This window comes from Hypanus sabinus, chromosome 6, assembly GCF_030144855.1.
Source record: "Hypanus sabinus isolate sHypSab1 chromosome 6, sHypSab1.hap1, whole genome shotgun sequence".
Lineage (NCBI taxonomy): Eukaryota > Metazoa > Chordata > Chondrichthyes > Myliobatiformes > Dasyatidae > Hypanus > Hypanus sabinus.
Genome location: NC_082711.1, coordinates 148,747,207 through 148,767,262, shown reverse-complemented (window position 1 = coordinate 148,767,262; position 20,056 = coordinate 148,747,207). Strand labels below are relative to the sequence as shown.

The 20,056-nt window shown below is 40.0% G+C and overlaps 1 protein-coding gene across 2 annotated transcripts in view; it reads right to left on the bottom strand.

The window, feature by feature from the left end:
* The window catches only part of caln1 (calneuron 1), a 444,094-nt gene that overhangs the window by 173,963 nt on the left and 250,075 nt on the right, over positions 1-20,056 (bottom strand). The window lies entirely within an intron of this gene.

The window sequence follows — 20,056 nt, the reverse complement described above, 5'->3', positions numbered from 1 at the left end:
TCTGGAAATCCAGATTTTCCTGGCCTTCATTACAGTTCAGTTAAAAGGTCAATATCTGTGCTTTTAGGACTGTTAATCATTAGACAAACTTGTATCTCATTATGCTTTTGTTATAAAATATTACCATGGGCTCTTATTTTGCAATACTGCAGCACAATGATCACTGTTCACCATTTCCTCTTTACCATCCATAGCAAATAATAATCAAGCACCCATAAACTAATACAGATATCTGGTCATTATCACATTGTTGTTTGTGAAAGCCTCATTTCCTAATTACACTATGACTACACTATTAAAGTACTTCATTGGCTACAAAGCCTGATGAGGCATACTGTTGTTGTGAAAGGCGTTTTATAGACAGGCTAACAGCTGTGCTTGAAGGCTCAATGCGGTAGCATTCAGTGAAGCATAGTGCCCAAATCATCATGTGCTTTCGAACTAGCCCTACAAAATCTTTCCTTCATAAGCTCTTCTAGTGTGGAGTCAGAGGTCAAGGTAGGAGAAAATTTAAATTCTGCCCTTCCCCTCAGTCCTTTTCTCCCCTCATCATAAAGGGAGATGCAGAAAGCGTGTTTCCATGGTTCTGTATGAGTTTATGTGCAAAGCCCATGTTGCTGAATCTAGTATACCAGATATCTCAATACAAATTTTTTCTTCACGCACTGTAGAATTTTGAGGCAGTTACTTTATAATTGTATTTCTTCCATTAACATCTAAATTAGAAATTGTATCCATTATTTTTATTGGTAAATCTGTCCTGTCTTCTACTCTACCACTGAATATTTTCTCCCTTCCCCCACACATTTAAGTTTATGTTTATAGATGTACTGTATAAACTCAATGAAATATAGCTTTTTGCAGCAGCACAGTACATTAGGTCCTTTAACATCTGCTGGACGACGCTGAGGATGTTCTACAAGTCTGTGGTGGCCAGTGCTATCATGTTTGCTGTTGTGTGCTGGGGCAGCAGGCTGAGGGTAGCAGACACCAATAGAATCAACAAACTCATTCGTAAGGCCAGTGATGTTGTGGGGGTGGAACTGGATCCTCTGATGGTGGTGTCTGAAAAGAGGATGCTGTCCAAGTTGCATGCCATCTTGGACAATGTCTCCCATCCACTCCATAATGTACTGGTTAGGCACAGGAGTACATTCAGCCAGCGACTCATTCCACCGAGATGCAACAAAGAGCGTCATAGGGAGTCATTCCTACCTGTGGCCATCAAAATTTACAACTCCTCCCTCGGAGTGTCAGACACCCTGAGTCAATAGGCTGGTCCTGGACTTATTTCCACTTGGCATGATTAACTTATTATTGTTTAATTATTTATGGTTTTATATTGCTATATTTCTTCACTATTCTTGGTGAGTAAAGTATCAATAAAGTATGTCTGTCTGTCATTACAAACTTGACAACATAGACTTAAATTAACATAAATTATATTTGATTAAAACCTGCTGCATTCCTGATTTTTGCCAGGTCTGATAAAGGGCTACTGAATCTGTGCAGTAAATCTGCTTCCCTCTCCATGGATGCTTACAGACCTACTGAACATTCCCAGCATTTTCTGCGTTACCGTTAGATTTCTAGTATTAACATTGTATTGTATTATACATAATTGCCTTTGGCTGTCTTTCCTTCAGTTCCAGCTGGGTGTAATTACATGTCCCAAAACAGCATAATTTGGATACTGATTGGTTTTACGTGACAATCTCACTCAAAGCTCCCCATGAGTCCCAGAGTATTAAACGTAAGATATTGTCAAAGATTAAGAACTGATAGTTTTCTCTAACTAGTAATAAGGTGCACTGTGAGGACTTCATTTTCCAGCTGGCTGACATTTCACATGAACTGAGGAAGTTTGATATTGATATTAGGTAAATGAAAATTCAGTGTAAGAAATGGTAAATGCGAGTCATCTAGATGTGATTAGTCTTCTGAGACCAACTATTCTAAGTATTATTCCCCAACTCAAGTAGCTCCAACTACCTTCTAATTATAAGTGTATTACAGTAGCAGTTTAAATCCCAGATCGCTAGAATTTCTCTATCTTACTTTTTTTTATAACACAAAGCCTGAAAAATTTGGAAATGCCCAATTTCAGTTTCATTTTCTCCTACTAATCCTAATACATCCCTGTTTTGTACTCTAATTAGCAATAGTGAATAAAAATTCATATCTGATTGCACCTCCTTTTGAACACATGAATTGTGAGCAAGATAAGTCTATTATTCCATTATTTAATAAGATGGCTGATCCAATAACCTCAGTTACAAACACCTATTGCTACCCTTCACCCTCCGGCTTATCAAGAATCCATCTACCTCTGCTTCAAAAGACACTGCTTCCCCCACCATTTAGGGAAAAATTGTTCGAAAGACCTACAGACCTCAGAGAGAAAAAATCCACATCTCTCTTTAAATGAATACCACCTAAATTTTAAGCAGCAGCACCTAAATGTGGTGGCTTTGACAAGAGGAAAGATCTTCTCCATGTGACATCTCCTAAGGAATTTACATCTTTCAATCAATCCCTCTCACTCGACTAAACTCCAGCAGATACAAGGCTAGTCTCTTCAATGTCTCATCATAAGATCACCTATTCCAGTTATTAACTGATAAAACATTCTCTAAGCTGCCCCCCAATGCAGCTATCTCTATTCCTTAAATAAAGAGATCAGCTCAGAACATAGTATACCTGATGTGTGATCAGTGATACCTATACATTCCGTAGCCACTTTATTAGGTACATCTCTACACCTGCACACCTGCTTGTTAATGCAATGATCTGATGAGCCAATCATGTTGCAGTAACTCAAAACAAACACGGTGAAGAGGTTCAGTTGTTATTCAGACCAAATATCAGAAAAGGGAAGAAAAGTTACATTGACATGGAATGATTGTACAAATAGTATTTGGGGTACTGCAAGTCTGTGTCTTTGCTGAAGCTTTGCTGCACACTCGAGTGCTCGGTGGTGGGTGCTGATACTATTTTTTCCTGGTGGGGGAATTGTTGCTTTGCTGCTGGTTAGGTGTGCGAGAGGGCAGCTGGGAGGGGTGCTTTGGGGTTCTAACATTTAACTGGCATTTATTCTTTCGAGGTACTCTTCTGTTTTCGTGGATGGTTGCAAAGAAAAAAGCATTTCAGGTTGTATATTGTATACATTTCTCTGACATTAAATGTACCTTTGAAACCTTTGAATGATTTGTTGATGCCAGACAGGGTGGTTTGAGTATCTCAGAAACTGCTGATCTCAGGGGATTTTCAGGGACAACAGTCCCTATAGATTACAATGAATGGTGGGAAAAAAAGTAAAATAAAAATTAGTGAGCAGCAGTTCTGAGGGCAAAAATGGCTGGAGGAAAATAGCCAGAGTGGTTGAAGCTGACAGGAAGGTAACAGTAACTCAAATAGCCACATGTTACAACAGTGCTGTGCAGCACAGCATCTCTGAATGCACAAAGCATGTCAAACCTTGAAGTGGATTGGATACAGCAGCAAAACATGAACATACAATCAGTGGCCACTATGTGTATTTGCCTACTGGCCATCTTTGTATCTTCCATTTAGATATCCAGATCTATCTGTGTCTCACAGCTCTGCAATTTCTCTCCATTAACAGAGACATTAACATGCCCATCATGTTGAACACTTGCTAACTGTTCACCTTCCTACCCACCTTTGTCCTACCATTTCTTCATCCAAGTCAATTACATAAATTGTAAAATGTTGGGCCCCAGCAATGGGTCACTTTCTGCATGACATGCAACTCATGTTGCCAACCAGAAAATTACCCATTTATATTTACTTTCTATTCACTACTAGACCGTAAGAGCATAAGATATAGGAGAAGAAGTAGGCCATTTGATTCATCGAGTCTGCTCCACCATTTCATTGTCCATTTCCCGCTCAGCCCTCATCTCCTGCCTTCTCTCCATATCCCGATCAACCAAACCTCCTGAAAAACACCAATATATTAATTTCTACAAATTAGAAAATCTTCAGCTTTTATTTCCTAGAATAATTTTTGGATTTAGTATTTCAAAATATAGAAAACCAAAATAGTGATTAAGTGACCTCAACAAGAAGCAGAATCCAAAGAGAATACAGTCCATCAGTATTGGGCACACATCCTGAATAAATAGTATATTATGTGTTGATCATATCAGATTTCCAAAGATATATTAAATAATGATTCCAAACAGGGTGAAAGGGATATGTCCATTGAAATGCAATGAATGTGTGTTACAATTACCAACATATTAGGTTGCTATGTGCTGATTTTACTTGTTAATTTTTAATTGTATGTTCATAGATTTGTTTAACACTGCACAAGTCCAGACACAAGGGACTGTAGGTGCTGGAATCTGGATGAACTACAAAAGGTCTGAATGGATGAGTGTGTGCCTTTGAGAAAATACCAGTCATACCCAAAACAAAAGTTATGGAAGGACGAGGAGATTCGTAGACTGCTGAGGGCTGGATCTGAGCTATTCAAGACTGGTGACCCAGAACTATACAAGAAGACCAGGTACGACCTACAGAAGGCTATTTTAAGATTGAAAAAACAACTCCGATCAAAGTAGAGACAAAATCAGATGCAGTCAGATCTGGTAAGGTGTCCAGGCCATTACTCCCTACAAAGTAAAACCTAACATCGTGATTGGCTTGGATGCTTCATCGTAGATGAGCTCAATGCCTTCTATGCACACTTTGAAAGGGGAAATTAAACTACGCCTGTGCATGTTCCTGCAGCATCTGGTGACCCTGTGATCTCTGTCTCAGAGACAGATGTCAGAACATCTTTCAAGAGGGTGAATGCTGGCAAGGTGCCAGACCCTGATGGTGTATCTAGTAGGCCACTGAAAACCTGCTTCAACCAAATTGGTTGGAGTATTCAATAACATTTTCTATCTTACTACTGCAGTCACATTTTCCCACCTGCTTCAAATGGGTGATAATCATACCAGTGCCCAAGAAGAGCAGGGTCCCTGACCATCAACGACAATCACCCTGTGACACTGACACCTACTGTGATGAAGTGCTTTGAGGGGTTTGTCAACTCCTGCAAAGCACCTGGCCCCTCTGCAGTTTGCCTATCATAACAATAGGTCTACAGTGGACGCAATTTTATTGGCTCTCCACCTGGCCTTGGATCACCTGAACAATAGGACTATCTATGTCAGGTTGCTGTGCATTGACTACAGCTCAGCACTCAACACGATCATACCCTCAGTTCTAAGCCTGGCCTCTGTACCTCCTTTGCAACTGAATCCTTGACTTTCTCACTGGGAGAAAACAGTCTGTGTGAACAGAAATAACATCTCCTCCTTGCTGACAGTCAACACTGGCACACCTCAAAGATGAGTACTTAACGCACTACTCTACCCTCTCTGCACCCACGATAATGTGGCTAGGCACAGCTCCAATGCCATCTATAAATTTGCTGATGGTACAACTATTGTTGGCAGAATCACAGATGGTGACGAGAAGACGTACAAGAGCGAGCTAGATCAGCTGGTTGACTGGTGTCCTAGCAACAACCTTGCACTCAACATCAGTAAGACCAAAGAGTTGATTGTGGACTTCAGGAAGGCGAAGTCGAAGGAACACACACCAGTTTTCATCAAGGGATCAGAAGTGGAAAGTGTGAGCAGTTTCAAGTTCCCGGGTGTCAACATCTCTGAAGTTCTATCCCAGGTCAACATGTTGATACAATTACCAAAAAAACAGCATGACAACAGCTACATTGGGAATTTGAAGAGAATTGGTATATCACCAAAGGCACTCGCAAATTTCTGCAAATGTACCATTGGAGAGGGGCGACTGCACTAGATCAGAAATAGCTGCAGAAAGTTGTAAACTCAGACCACTTCATCCTGGGCACCAGCTCCCCAGCATCCAGGATATCTTCAATGGTATTGTAATCTATAGTTTTCATTATTATGTATTTAAATGTATTGCTGCTCCAAAACAACAAAGTTCATGACGTATGCCAGTGATATTAAACCAGATTCTAATTCTGTATGACAACAGGTCAGTAGGACGAACCATATTGGATCATTTGCGAGAATGTGGCAAGTGCACAAGTGGACGAGTCAGGATTTTGTCTGAATTAAAAACAGATAAAGATGAAAGTGTGAGAAATAAAAAGGCTTGGGTTTTGTAAAGTTCTTGTAGAGACTGCTGCAGTGTTTGACATAGAGATAAGAGAAACAGTGCATTGCATTTTAAAAATTATACCTGAGTGTTTGGTTCATCTTTTCCAGACACACTCTGTCAGCTCAATTTTATATTGCATCACAGGACAGATAAAAGGCAGTATTCAGTTGATGGGAACTAGGAGATGTTGAAAACAAGAAGAGGGCAAAAAGAAACCAATCAAATAATAAATTTGCCCAAATTTTGCAGCCTTGATATTATTTTGACATTGAGTTCATTTGAACCTTTAAATGTTTGGATTTTCAGAATCACCTGTGGCAACAACAACATCCTTTTCACTACATACCACAATTAGCTGGCTAGGTCTTATCAGTTTGAATTTGTACTCGTATAGCATTCGATAAAGCCATCAATACCTACTAAAATGCAGCCGAAACCTCAGATACTATATTGTGGCATTTTGTAACAATTTATGTTGTGAGAAGAATAGAACTATAGCTAAAGAATAGAAGAATAGAACTATTCTAAAGAAGTTGAGAGGTGCATTGAATTTGACAGAGCAAGTAAAGCATAGAGTAGGGTTGAAAGGTTGCTTTTTTAAACTGTGGAAGAGAAATCAGTAAACGTACCTTTTTTTTGTTGAATCCAACTGCTCTTTTTGAGATACAATGCAGAATGTAAATTCTAATTCTGACTAAAATGGGTAGTAATAGACTTCACGGGTGCAAAATTGGCCAATAGAAAGGGAATAGATATGGAATCTAATACAGAGATGTGTGAAGTGAGGAGAGGTCATGTTAATTGGTGCCCTAATAAAAGAGTTACAGGAACAGCCATGGCTGTATATTATAAAACTTTTAAGTGGGTATGAAATATATTGATTAGGATTGAGATCAGGATGTATGAAGAATAATTAAACAGACTGAGCTTATACTCTCATAGAAAAATGATAAGTGATTTTATTTTCACATACTTGACAGGGTAGATATGGAGTTGATGATTCCCCTAGCTGCTGTGTTTAAAAATAAAGAGTGGTGAACCTGTGAAATTCATTCCCACAGATGGCTGTGGAGCCAAGTCATTAGGTATATTTAAGGCAAAGGGTGATAGATTCTTGATTGGTCAGGACATGAAGGGAAATGGGAAGAGGCAGGTGATTAGGGCAGAGTGGAGAAGACTAGATGGGCAAAATGGCCTAATTCTACTCCTATATCTTATAGTCTAATTCAGAATCAGAACCAGGTTTAATATCACTGGCATATGATGTGAAGTTTATTGTTTTGCAGCAGCAGTACATTGCAATACATAATAATAAAAATTGTAAACTCCAATAAGTATATATAAAAAGAAGAGCATTAACTTAAATAAGCAGTGCAAAAAGAGAAGAAAGAATTACTGAGGTAGTGCTCATGGGTTCATTGTCCATTCAGAAATCTGATGGCAGAGAGGAAGAAGCTGTTCCTGAGTGTGTGTCTTCAGGCTCCTGTGCCCTCTCCTTGATGGCAGTAATGAGACAAAGGCAAGTCCTGTGTGATGGGGGTCCACGATAGATGCTGCCTTTTTGAGGCAGTGCCTTTTGAAGGTGTCCTGCATGCTGGGGAGGCTAGCGCCCACCATGGAGCTGGCTGAGTTTACTATTTTCTGCAGCTTTTCCTGACACTTTGCAGTGTCCCTCTATACCAGACGTAACAGATGCAATCAGTTAGAATGCTCTCCATGGTATTTCTCTAGAAATTTGTGAGTATCTTTGGTGACATATCAATTCTCATCAAACTCCTCCAAATCCGTCTTCCCATACAAAAAAAACGAACAAAATGGATCAGGCACATCGACCTCAAATCCCCCTCCCTGCACAAAAAAAACAAGAAGATTCAGCAAAAAAAACACAGAATATAAAAACTATAAGGCGGGGGAAAAATGTCTATACTCCAAGTCCACACACAAAAACGTAGAAAAAACCTGAGCAGCACTCCCCAGGCACAGCAGCAGGCTCTCCCCACTCTGGTACAGAGGGATCGATCAAAGAGCAAGCATCCAGTGCTCACCCTTTGCACTCGCTTCGGTGCTTCAATCTCGCTCATCGCACAAACAATTGATGAAATGGAGCCAAACATTGGCTCGCATGCCATCCTGCAGCCTGCCCGCTATGAGGTTCATGCACACTACCACTGCCTCCTAGAATACTCTCGGAGACTGCAGAGTGCTAGACCACCGAAACGATCTTCAAACTTCTACACTCGCCTTGATGTGTTAATCACTTTAGTCAGCAAACAATGTAAGCTATAATTAGCAAAACTGGGTCAAACATCGGCTCGTGTGCCACCCTGCAGCCCTTTCACCATGAGGATCACTCATGCGACCTCTGCCTCCCAGAATCCTCTTGGAGACTGCAGAGCACTGAAGCATCCAAACAATCTACAAACAGCAAAACATGGGCTCCAACAGTTCCAGGATCACATTCAAGATGAGAAACAAATGTAAAAGACATAAAAGAAGTGAAACAGATGGTTTCGTGATCTATCCAGAAGATGTCGACCAAAGGAGCATTGTACGTAGGCACCATCTTGACCAGGACCATTGATTATGTTGAAAACAGACAGCAAAAGAGTTTTGAATACTAAGTGATTCAAAAATGTGTGATTAGTGCAAGAAATTAGTGCTAAGGTAAATTTGGGACTTACTGTTTCCACAACAGGAGGGTGCAGAATCAACATTGATTTAAGATGTCAAATAATCAGGGGAGCAAAGTCTTTCAACAGCAAGCTATTATAATGTGAAAATTGTTGTCTCAAATGGCAAAGGAAGCTTTTGCAACTTTGAAGAGGGTTGGATATGACAATAGATAGCACTTTTCACCCAGGGAACCTGTTCATATTCTATATCTTCACAGTATGGTCCGGGTCAATTTTGACCTGGCCCAAGAATCCCCTCATAACAAGTGTCTATACCAAATTTTGAACCACAGATCTATTTAGAATGTATAAGTAGCCTATCTGACATTAATAAATGGGTGATTAATCCTTAATTAATGTTTCAGAGATCTTAAATCCATTTCAATAGATACGGGTCAAATTTGACCAGGAACAGCCTCAATGTATGAAAATTTGCAGCACCTGTACAAAAGTATAAATTTTTTAAATATTTTCATTTTTGTGCATTTTGGGTCAGTTGAGGAAAAGTCCTCAAATTTCAGCTAAAAAAATTGGCATTTAGGGTGTTTTTGCTGCTGTCAAATATCAAAACGGGTCAAATTTGACCCGCACAGTATGTAAGGGTTAAAATTGGTGAGTGCCCAGGGACCAACTAGTCTCCATGTGTGTTCACTGCAATCAATTCAGAAATCTCAATATGCTTTTATGCTGGTCAATGCAGAGTGAAGAGGTACTGCAGTTGTTTCTCTGAGTCCTTGTATTTAATTGGTTTAAATCAATGACTATCTGTCAATGGCTTAGTGAATGAATGAGATGCTGAAACATGTTTGAGGAGACAATGTAATCTGGATACCATGGGTGAATCAAAAGACATAATTTCAGGTCTGGTCTCTCCCAAATGAAGCAACTCGGGGACATGAGCCAATAGAAGATGAACTGTGTGAGATGGGATATAATGATAATATATATGATGAAACAAATAAAGCTACCAAATTCACTGCATTTCCACGCAAGTGATCAATCAGCCTGTTTCTTTACTGTGGTGCTCTACGACTCGAAGGGTGCAGACGATGAAGCGATCATTTATATTATATATTGAGCCAGCAATGCCAGATTAAACCAAAACAGATCAGAGTAAATGTGTTACCATATCTCACTGATCACAAGGGATGAAAATGCACTTCCAAAGTGCACTCATTTGACCCAGAAGAATGTGAGATGGGTCTCATTGAAACCTACCGAATGCTGGAAGGACTAAACAGTGTGAATGTGGGGAGGATGCTTCCTGTGGTGAGGGTATCCAGAACTGGAGGGCACAGACTCAAAACTGAGGGGCGACCCTTTAGAACAGAGGTAAGGAGAGTAGCTAAAGAGTAGTAAATATGTGGAATGCTCTGCCACAGACTGCAGTGGAGGCCAATTCCGTGTGTATATTTAAGGCGGAAGTTGATTAATTCCTGATTGATCAGGGCATCAAAGTATATGGTGAGAAGGTAGGTGTATAGGGTTGAGTGGGATCCAGGATCATTTCTGCTCCTATGTCTTATGGTCTTATGGTCTAAGAAAACATTAAATACATTACAATTACATTGTAACCAACCCAAAAATTAAATAGTTGACTGCAGATAGTTCTTTACAAGCAACCAAAAGCAAGAAGAATCCTTTCCTAATAGGGTAAAGTTCTTCCCAAACAATTGGAGTTTCACATACTTAAAGGATTCACTCATTAGAAGGTGGGCTTTTTGTGGAATTTGGGAGTCCAGTCTGAGGGATTGGATACTATATCAGACCGAGTTAAATAGCAGAAAAGTGCAGAGGGTTATGCAAAACTGAAGCCATACTAGAAGAGAGTACAGGGGTGGGATAAAAGGAGTAGGGGAGGGTTAACACAGCCAAATTGGCCAACAAGTGCAAAGCTTTCTGGAGAGCAATGTGCGCAGTTGAAAAGAAAGCCCCCACATGTGAGAAAATTGAGTGAACGTGGATGATTTCAACATACAGTGCACATCAAAAGTTTATGGGATAGATATGGTCCAAAAAATAATCAGAATCACATTTCAGGTCTCAGTGGAAAACAATGTATCTGGTGCCAAAGGAGGCCAGTTCAATGGAGGAATTATCCACTGGATATATTAGCAAGGGCAACCAGTGAAATGTCAATGTTGCTTAGCAGCAAGATGTAACATCTTCCAGGAGCATGCAGTCAATCTCAAGCTGAAACCAACAAGTTTTATGCTATTAATTAATTTAAATTAGTAAGTTGCTTTCTTATTGCCAGATGTACACTGACAATGTACAGCGAATCACAAAGATTGCTTCAATGTAAGCAATCAATTTATCAATGGACGCAGACTCATTTGACACGGAACGAAGAAAACAGAGGTTTGTGGACGCACACTGATACCACGCAGGTGTTGAAGAGATGCCTCTGTCAGGGGATAGAGAAATAATGAGGATGAGGCAGCAGAAAGTATCAGTGACTCAACACACAACACAGGACAGGTTGCAAAAGATCATGACTGAGGAAGAGGGTCCAATTAATTAAATTATTATTTTTATTTAGAGATACAGCACAACAGGCCCTTCCGGCCTACGGGCCCGCCACACCAAATTATACCCATGCAACCAAATAGCCTACTAACCTGTACATCTTTGGAATATGGGAGTCAATCAGAGCATAGGGTCACAGACAAATTCCTTACAGACTGCAGTGGGAGTTGAACCCAGATCGCTGACACTGTAATAGTGTTGTTCTAATTGCTACCATGCTGACCTATGGCAACCTATAATTAGAGTCTGGGAGATTTTGTGCTAAAGTAAACTACACAGCGATTGTGCAACTACTTTGGATGGTCCCATTTTCCAGCACCTGACCCATAGTTACCTGTGATTTGGCAATCAAGTGGCCATCTAGACACTTCTCAAATACTGTGAGAGACCCTGCCTCCACCAGCTCTTCAGGGAATTCATTCCTGACCCCAATCATCCTCTCACCAGAACACGCTGAACCTCCTATCCCCTGATCCTAAACAGTGTCATAGACCCATAAAGCACCACAGCACAGAAACAGGTCATTCAGCCCATCTCGTCCTTGCTGAACTAATATTCTGCATTGTCCCATTGACCGCCACATGGATGATTGCCCTCCATACACTTCCCTTCCATGTACATATTCAAATTTCTCTTAAATGTTAAAATAGAACCTGCAACCACCAATTCCACTGGCAGCTCGTTCCACACTCTCACCACCCTCCGAGTGAAGAAGTTTCCCCTCAGGTTCCTATTAAATATTTCACCTTTCACCCTTAATCTATGACCTCTAGTTCTAGTCTCACACAAATTCAGTGGGGGAAAAACCTACTTGCATTTAACCTATCTATAGGTACCACAATTTTGTATACCTCTAGCAAATCTCCCCTCCTTCTGCTATTTTCCAGGGAATAAATTCGTAATCTAGTCAACCTTTCTCTATAGCTCAAGTCCTCATGTCCCAGCAACAGTCTTGTAAATCTTCTCTTTCAATCTTATTGATGTCTCTCCTCTAGGTAGGTGACCACAATGCTCCAAATTAGGCCACACCAATGTCTTATTCAACTTCAACATAATACCCCAGTTCCTGTACTCAATACTTTGTCTTATGGAAGCCAATGAGCCAATATGTTCATGCTTTAGACTATGCAGAAAGATTTTTTGACTATCTACACTATCTCTAGAACATAGAATATAAAACAGAACAAGCCCTTCGGCCCATTATATTGTGCCAACCTTTTAAGTTACTCAAAGATCAATCTAACAAAGCCTCTCACAAAGCCCTCCATTTTTCTTTCTGCCTCTACCACCTTCTTTAGCAGCGGGTTCCATGCACCCACCAATGTCTATGTTAAAACCTACCTCTGACATCCCCTTATACTATCCTCCAATCACGTTAAAATTATGCCTTCTCATACTAGCCATTTTCCATTCTGGGAAAAAGGTTATCAACATCCCTTATCATTTTACAAACCTCTATCAAGACCTCTATCCTCTTTCGCTCCAAAGAAAAATGTCCGAGCTTGCTCAGCCTTTTCTCAATGGCATACTTCCAAATTGAGGCAGTCTCCTCTGTACCACCTCTAAAACTTCTACATCGTTCTTACAACGAAGTAACCAGAACTGTATGTAATGCTCTAAGTGTGGTCTAACCAGTGTTTTATAGGTCTGTAATGTTACCTCACAGCTCTTGAACACTTCCTCTCGGCTAATGAAGGCCATCACACCATACACCTTCTTAACCACACTATGAACTTTGAGGGATCTATGGATGTGGATCCCAAGATCTCCCTGTTCTTCCACACTGCTGAGAATCCTTACATTAATTCTGCACTCTTCCTTGAAGTTCAGCCTTCCAAACTGTATCACTTCTCACTTCTCTTGATTGAGCTCCATCTGCCACTTCTCAGCCCAGCTCTGCATTCTGTTTTCACCTATCCTTTTACAACTTCTTTTACTGTCTACAACACCACCAACCTCTGTGTCATTTGACAGTTTACTAATCCACCCTTCCTCATCCGAAGGCATTTATAAAAGAATATATGCCTAAATAATTTTGTATGCCTCAATCTGGTCCTTTCTCCACCTCCTCTACCTGTTTTGTGGTGGAGAAGTAGGAAAAGAGCTAAGTCTGAGAATAACCATAAACTCCTTCAAGACCTTCTACTTTCATGGAGCACCAGAAACCAATGGGATAGGTCCACATTATCCCACAACAAAAGGAGAAAGGGTCAGCTCAAAATCTTTTTGCCGCCAATACCTCATTCCACACAAACTTCAAAAAAATCACTTAACAATAGTAGATGAGTGTGCATAGAACAGTGGCAAAGAGCACACTTTCCTGTATATATCCTTGCCCTGTCCTAGCTTCAATCCTTTGAATTTGAGATGCCGAAAACTATTAAGCCTACAACAAACCTAACTCTTCCTCTGGACCCAAGCAATATGTGCACAGCACATAACTAGAAGCTCAAGGAACCTCCACTGCTTCCAGAATTAGTGACTGAACACTACAGAACCAGCCTCCTGGCCTCCTGCAGTTCAGTCACACTCCTCTCCCCTCCACGCAGCAAGAAGGTGACAGGCCATTGCCACATCAGTCACAATGCCTGGTCCGAAATGAGTCAAACAGACAAGCAACGTTCACACCATTTTTACTGAGAAAATTCATATCTAAAAAATACAATCAAATTTCATTCAGGATCACTAACATGGTGCTTTAAAATAGGTGTTTAAAAAAGAGTGAAAAGAGTGCTTAAATCTTTCAAAATTATATAGCCTTGCGATTTAAACACAATCTTTATGCTGACTAAAACCTGACACTCAGTGAATAATGAAGCATCAAAATGGCATGATAGTGCCCAATGAGTGACTGGCATTTATGGCAATTATGGGCATCATTCTGCTGTCTAAGTACATCTCAAGTGTCTGAACTGTAGGTTCTGACTGTGGGCTATCATTACCATGACTACCTCTGGGAGAAAAAAAAGTATAAAGCAAATGTCATTTTTAACCACAGCTTTTCAACAGCTTTATATAATTTTTTTTTAAAACAAGCAATAGTGATAACATAATTAGTGGTCACTGGCTTGGAAATTATTGCACCACACGGTGCATGGGAATTAAGTTAACAAAGACACTTAAATTTTAAGAACCAGGGGTTAGCAAGTTAGTAAGCTCTTCGATAAGTCAAATAAGCAATCTTGCTAAATCAACCAGAAAATAATTTAATGAAGGGTTTATTGCCCATCACAAATCTCACAGCACAACAGAATCCATTTTACCTGTATCAAAGTTAGTCTTCAACTGGGACTACTATAAATTCACTTCCCTGTAAGCTATTGCATTCTGCTTTCAAATACTGATGCCCTTCAAATTCGACATTCGTGCTGCAGAAATTCAGTCCAAATATCAGTGGCATGAGACTTAGGGACATATAACTCCCATTTCTCATGTATAATATTCCTGTCACTCATGCTGGTGATAAAGTAAGTCAGAAAAATTCACTGCGGATGCGGAGACAATGTTGAGCAAGAGGGATTTCAGGTTATGTCTTATAAGAATTACCATGACCCTTACATCTGTGACAATGTTGATGTGGAGGAGTGTTGGGTGCACAGAGAGGAGTCCTGTTCAAATTCAGATTCATTTATTTATCAGGTGTATATTGACACATAGGAAAATGTTCAAAGTTCAAAGTACATTCATTATCAAAATATGTATACATTTATACAACCTTGAGATTCATCTCCTTACAGCCAGCCACAAGACAAAAAAAATGCAAAACAACCCATTTTAAAAAGACTGTCAAACACCCAAAGCGCAGAAAAAAACAAAAAAAAATGATGCAAATAATAAAGCAAGCAAATAGCGTTCGGAACTGAAATTCACGAAAGACAGTCCATCCACAGACCCGAAGCTACAGCGTCAGGACAGCGCAGAGCCAACTAAACGTCATGGAGCAGCGAGATAGACCGGCCCAACCCACATCTCAGGCCCTGACATCCTGACCTTTTCAATCTCGCTGGCGTTTAAATTGTCATCCAAACATTGCGCTCTGTTGCTTCGGTACGCTCCGGCACCTGGAGCATGCCAGCTCGATTCAGCCTGTACCCTGCCGTATCAAGTCCAAAAGGGAAGTTACAGGCTATCGTTTGCGGTGATCGTTTAGCGGAAAAAAAGTGCGATTAACAAATTATTTAGCTGAAAAAGGATCTAGTGCTTTCCTGGCGTATATGACAAATAAACTCTTCTAGGGGTTCCAGCCGGGTACAGATATTAATTAAAACCGACATTTTGATGGCCAACTCTGCCATCTTCATTAGACATCATCCCTTATGAAGATGGTAGAGCTGGTTATCGAAACATCGGTTATCATCAATACCTGTAGCCAGCTGGAAGCCCAAGAAGTGTTTATTCGTCAAAGTTTTCAGTTGTTTTCCTTGTTTCCTTGGCCACCAGCAAGTAGTCACCGAGTTTCACCAGCACCGTCTTAAACCAGAATGTATTGTTTGTGTTAAAAACCAACACAACCTAAGGATGTGCTATACTTCTTGAGATGGCTAGTTAGTGCATTTCTGCTGCTCCTGACATATAAGGAATCCTTTGTTATGGAAACCTCTCTCTTTAGGTATATTTCCCCAGGTTCCACTTTTCACTAGGTTTTATTCAGGTTAAAAAAACTGAACTAACATCTGCCAGGTCAACCTGAGGTTAAAGAAGCCGTCACACTCCAATAACATGATTGGAGCCCAATATGCATGCTTAAAGAAAAGTTGCATCAGTTTTCAGGTTTGGCCTCATATGCTCGGAAGACCAAGTTAAAATCGGAGCTGCAGATATAGAACAAGATCTTGAGCGGATTCCACAGTGGAGTTTAGCTGTCTGGCCACTCAGTTCAGAATGTGAATCAGATTTATTATCACTAACTTATGACATAAAATTTGTTATTTTCTGGCGGTGCAAAAAATAAATCTCTATAAATTTAAAAAATAAATAAATAGTGTAAAAAAAGGAATAATGAGTTACACTTCCTCCCTCACCATCATTCAGGGCCCCAGACAGTCCTTCCAGGTGAGGCCACACTTCATCTGTGATTCAGCTGGTGTGGTATACTGTGTCCGGTGCTCCCGATGTGGCCTTTTATATATTGGTGAGACCCGACGCAGACTGGGAGACCGTTTCGCAGAACACCTACGCTCGGTCTGCCAGAAAAAGTAGGATCTCCCAGCAGCCACACATTTTAATTCCACGTCCCATTCCCATTCTGATATGTCTATCCATGGCCTCCTCTATTGTCAAAATGAATCCAAACTCAGGCTGGAGGAACAACACCTTATATACCGGCTGGGTAGCCTCCAACCTGATGGCATGAACATTGACTTCTCTAACTTCCGTTAATGCCCCTCCTCCCCTTCTTACCCCATCCCTGACATATTTAGTTGTTTGCCTGCTCTCCATCTCCCTCTGGTGCTTCCCCCCCTCCTTTATTTCTCCTGAGGCCTCCCATCCCATGATCCTTTCCCTTCTCCTGCTCTGTATCACTTTCGCCAATCACCCTTCCAGCTCTTAGCTTCATCCCACCCCCTCCAGTCTACTCCTATCATTTCACATTTCCCCCTCCCCCTTCTACTTTCAAATCTCTTACTATCTTTCCTTTTGGTTAATCCTGACGAAGGGTCTCGGCCCGAAACGTCGACAGCGCTTCTCCCTATAGATGTTGCCTAGCCTGCTGTGTTCTACCAGCATTTTGTATGTGTTGTTGTTTAATAATGAGTTGGTGTTCATGGGTTCATGGGTTGTTCAGAAATTTGAAGGAAGAAAGGAGGAAGCTGTTCCTGAATCAGCATGTGTGGGTCATCAGGCTATTTTACTTCCTCTTTGATGGTAGAAACAGGAAGAGGACACGTCCTGGATGGTGAGGGTCTGTCATGATGGATGCAACTTTCTCAACGTGCCGTCTCTTGAAGATGTCCTAGATTTTGGAGAGGCTTGTGCCTGAGTGGAGCTGGGTGAGGCTATAACCCTCTGCAGTATCTTGAAATCCTGTACACCAGGCTGAATGCCCTCCGCCATCCCTCTAGAGAAATTTGTAAGAGTCTTTGGTGACACACCACATCTCCCAAATTCCTAAGGAAGCTGGCATGCCTTCTTTGTGATTCCCTTTAACAGTAACCACCAATACAGTCACTATCTGTGTGACTTGTTGTCCAATTCATAATTTCGTTCCTTTGGTGAAAATCTTGAGTCTATTCCCCATCAGTCTATTGCTATTGCGATTAATGAAAGTCATCTTTCACAGAACTCTCAAAATCTTTCAAAATTTTGGAAATCATGTAAGATACCATTTTAGCCACATTTGGATCCCAGTTTTTAGTGCCTTTTAATAAATACAACCTTTATCATTCTGATAAAATGATTTTTCATTGCTCTGATGATAATAAATAAAGTATACAAAACCACATCTCGACCATTTAAGACAGTCCACTCCAAAGATTTATTTATTATACCCCATGATTTGCTTTTCTCTAACTTCATCAGCCAATTTTCCACTTACAAATATAAGCACTGGCTCAAAAAAATCAATTTTTTTATTATTTCAAGGAACTATCACTGAAGTCAAAGTACAATGAAGCATTCACTTAGAAGCACTATACTGAAAAGATTTAATGTGTAAAATGGCACCCCGTGAGATGTACGGCACTGTGATCTGACACACAATTTGTGCTATCTCAAAGATCACAGTTATATATGTTAAATAGTACACAGTATGTTAGCTTTGATTCCATCAGACACAGTCACAGATTGTGGTCACAGATCTTCCATAATGCAACTCATAATGGGATTTCTATGGGCACAGCATCAATTTTTAATAAACTAACTTTCTTTTAAATAGTCGAATCTTTGTTCTGACTTTAATGTTGCCAATCCTCCCTGTGTGAAAGAATTGAATTCATGGCATACTCTTATTTACTATGCTTTTCCCATAAATAAACATTTTTGTTGCATCTGCTGTGTATTTCCCTGCCCTATTAATCTGCAGTTTGCCGAATTCTTCTCAGAATGAACAAAACCTGTGATGTTTTATCTTACATCCAAATCACTTACAAATAGGGAACAGGTATGGAAAATCAGTTCCTACCTATGTGAACAAAAATTTCACTTCTGCATGAAAATTCCATCTTACTTCTTATTCGTGAGCAAAAATATGATTTGCTCTCAGTTGGACAAACTGGACCCAACTTGTTCCTTTCTCCTCCCTCTGAAAATAGCCAGCATGTAAGGTTATCTCTTAGTGAGCCTCTTGAGCTTAATTTCTTCATTCTATACTCTCAGCTTTGAGATCATTGTAGGTCGATTGAATAAGTCTGCGTCTACTACATGAGGCAGCTAGGATTAGTTTCCCACTGAAAGGCATTGTACCGTGTAAGCACTGAAACAAATTAGAATTATCATAAACCTTTCTAGGATGAATTATTTTTTACTTAAAAGGCTGACTTCTAGGTCTGAAATGCTGGGACAAGAAGTTGAAGATACAAAAGCTGATTTTTCTGGGATGGTAGCAAAAACCATCAGTAACTCTCGTGTTAATTAGGTCTAAATTTAATACCACTGTAGACAGTACTGTTATGTATTTCATCTTCCCTCAATGCACAAAAAATGAGCAATGTTTGTAAGTCCATTAGCTGTGAGCTGTTGCCCTGCTGAATTTTCAATCCTGAGGTTTTGCTTATGTGTTAGGTGAGGCCCATATTCAATTCTGTGATTCATCTCTCAGCTTCTGAGCTGTGTCTTATACACATCCAACAAGCAATTTGTCAGTTTTTTTCTCATTTTTAGGATTGCGGCTTATTCTAAGTTAAGAGGAGAACTAATATTTAATAGCATTTTTTAATCGCTTTGCTCCTGATCAGTGGTCTGAAACCTCATTGAGTTACTGCAACATTGTTCCCTGACATATCCCCAGCACTCCCCTCTCCCTTTCTGGCCATTACAAAATTTATGAAGAATGTGGATTTATGATGCACAGTGAAAGAAAACAGGATCTGCAAATTCAAAGCAGTGAAAAATAATTGCATAAATTATACAAATCCATTTAAAGCTACAAATAATTTTTTTCCTGTATTTGATTACAGTTAAAAACTGTTATGTTTTGCAATTTCAAAACATTAAACTAATTTAAAGGAAGACAATGGAGTCTGGGAATGCGAGTCTAACTTTGAGCTTACTTTAAGCAAAGGCACACACACAGCCCATGGTAACGTGATGACATATGCAATGTATAGATTTATACATATAACTCATAATTGATTATTTGAATGAACAAGAAAGATTATTAAATGAATATATAAAAGATTACTCAAATAATTAATACACAATACTTCTCCCTGCTTAGCTGTGAACTCCAACTCAATAGAGAATGCATCTCAACTATATACACAGCAGTATATTATATAATTCAACTATTATATACAGACACCCATAGCATAGTAAATTTTAAATTATCCTATTCAAGCCTAAAGATTTAATCACTGTGTAGAATCTCTTACTCTTGTGGGATAATGTCTTTGCTGATAAGGGAATCACTCTGCTTGGCAGGTGAGATTTGTGGCTGCGAAACAATCTCAGGTTCTGCAACCTCCTCTGTGGTGGTTGTAGGAGTTGACTCTTAGATTGCAGGAAGTGGTTCTGACAGCTGAGGATACCTTTCC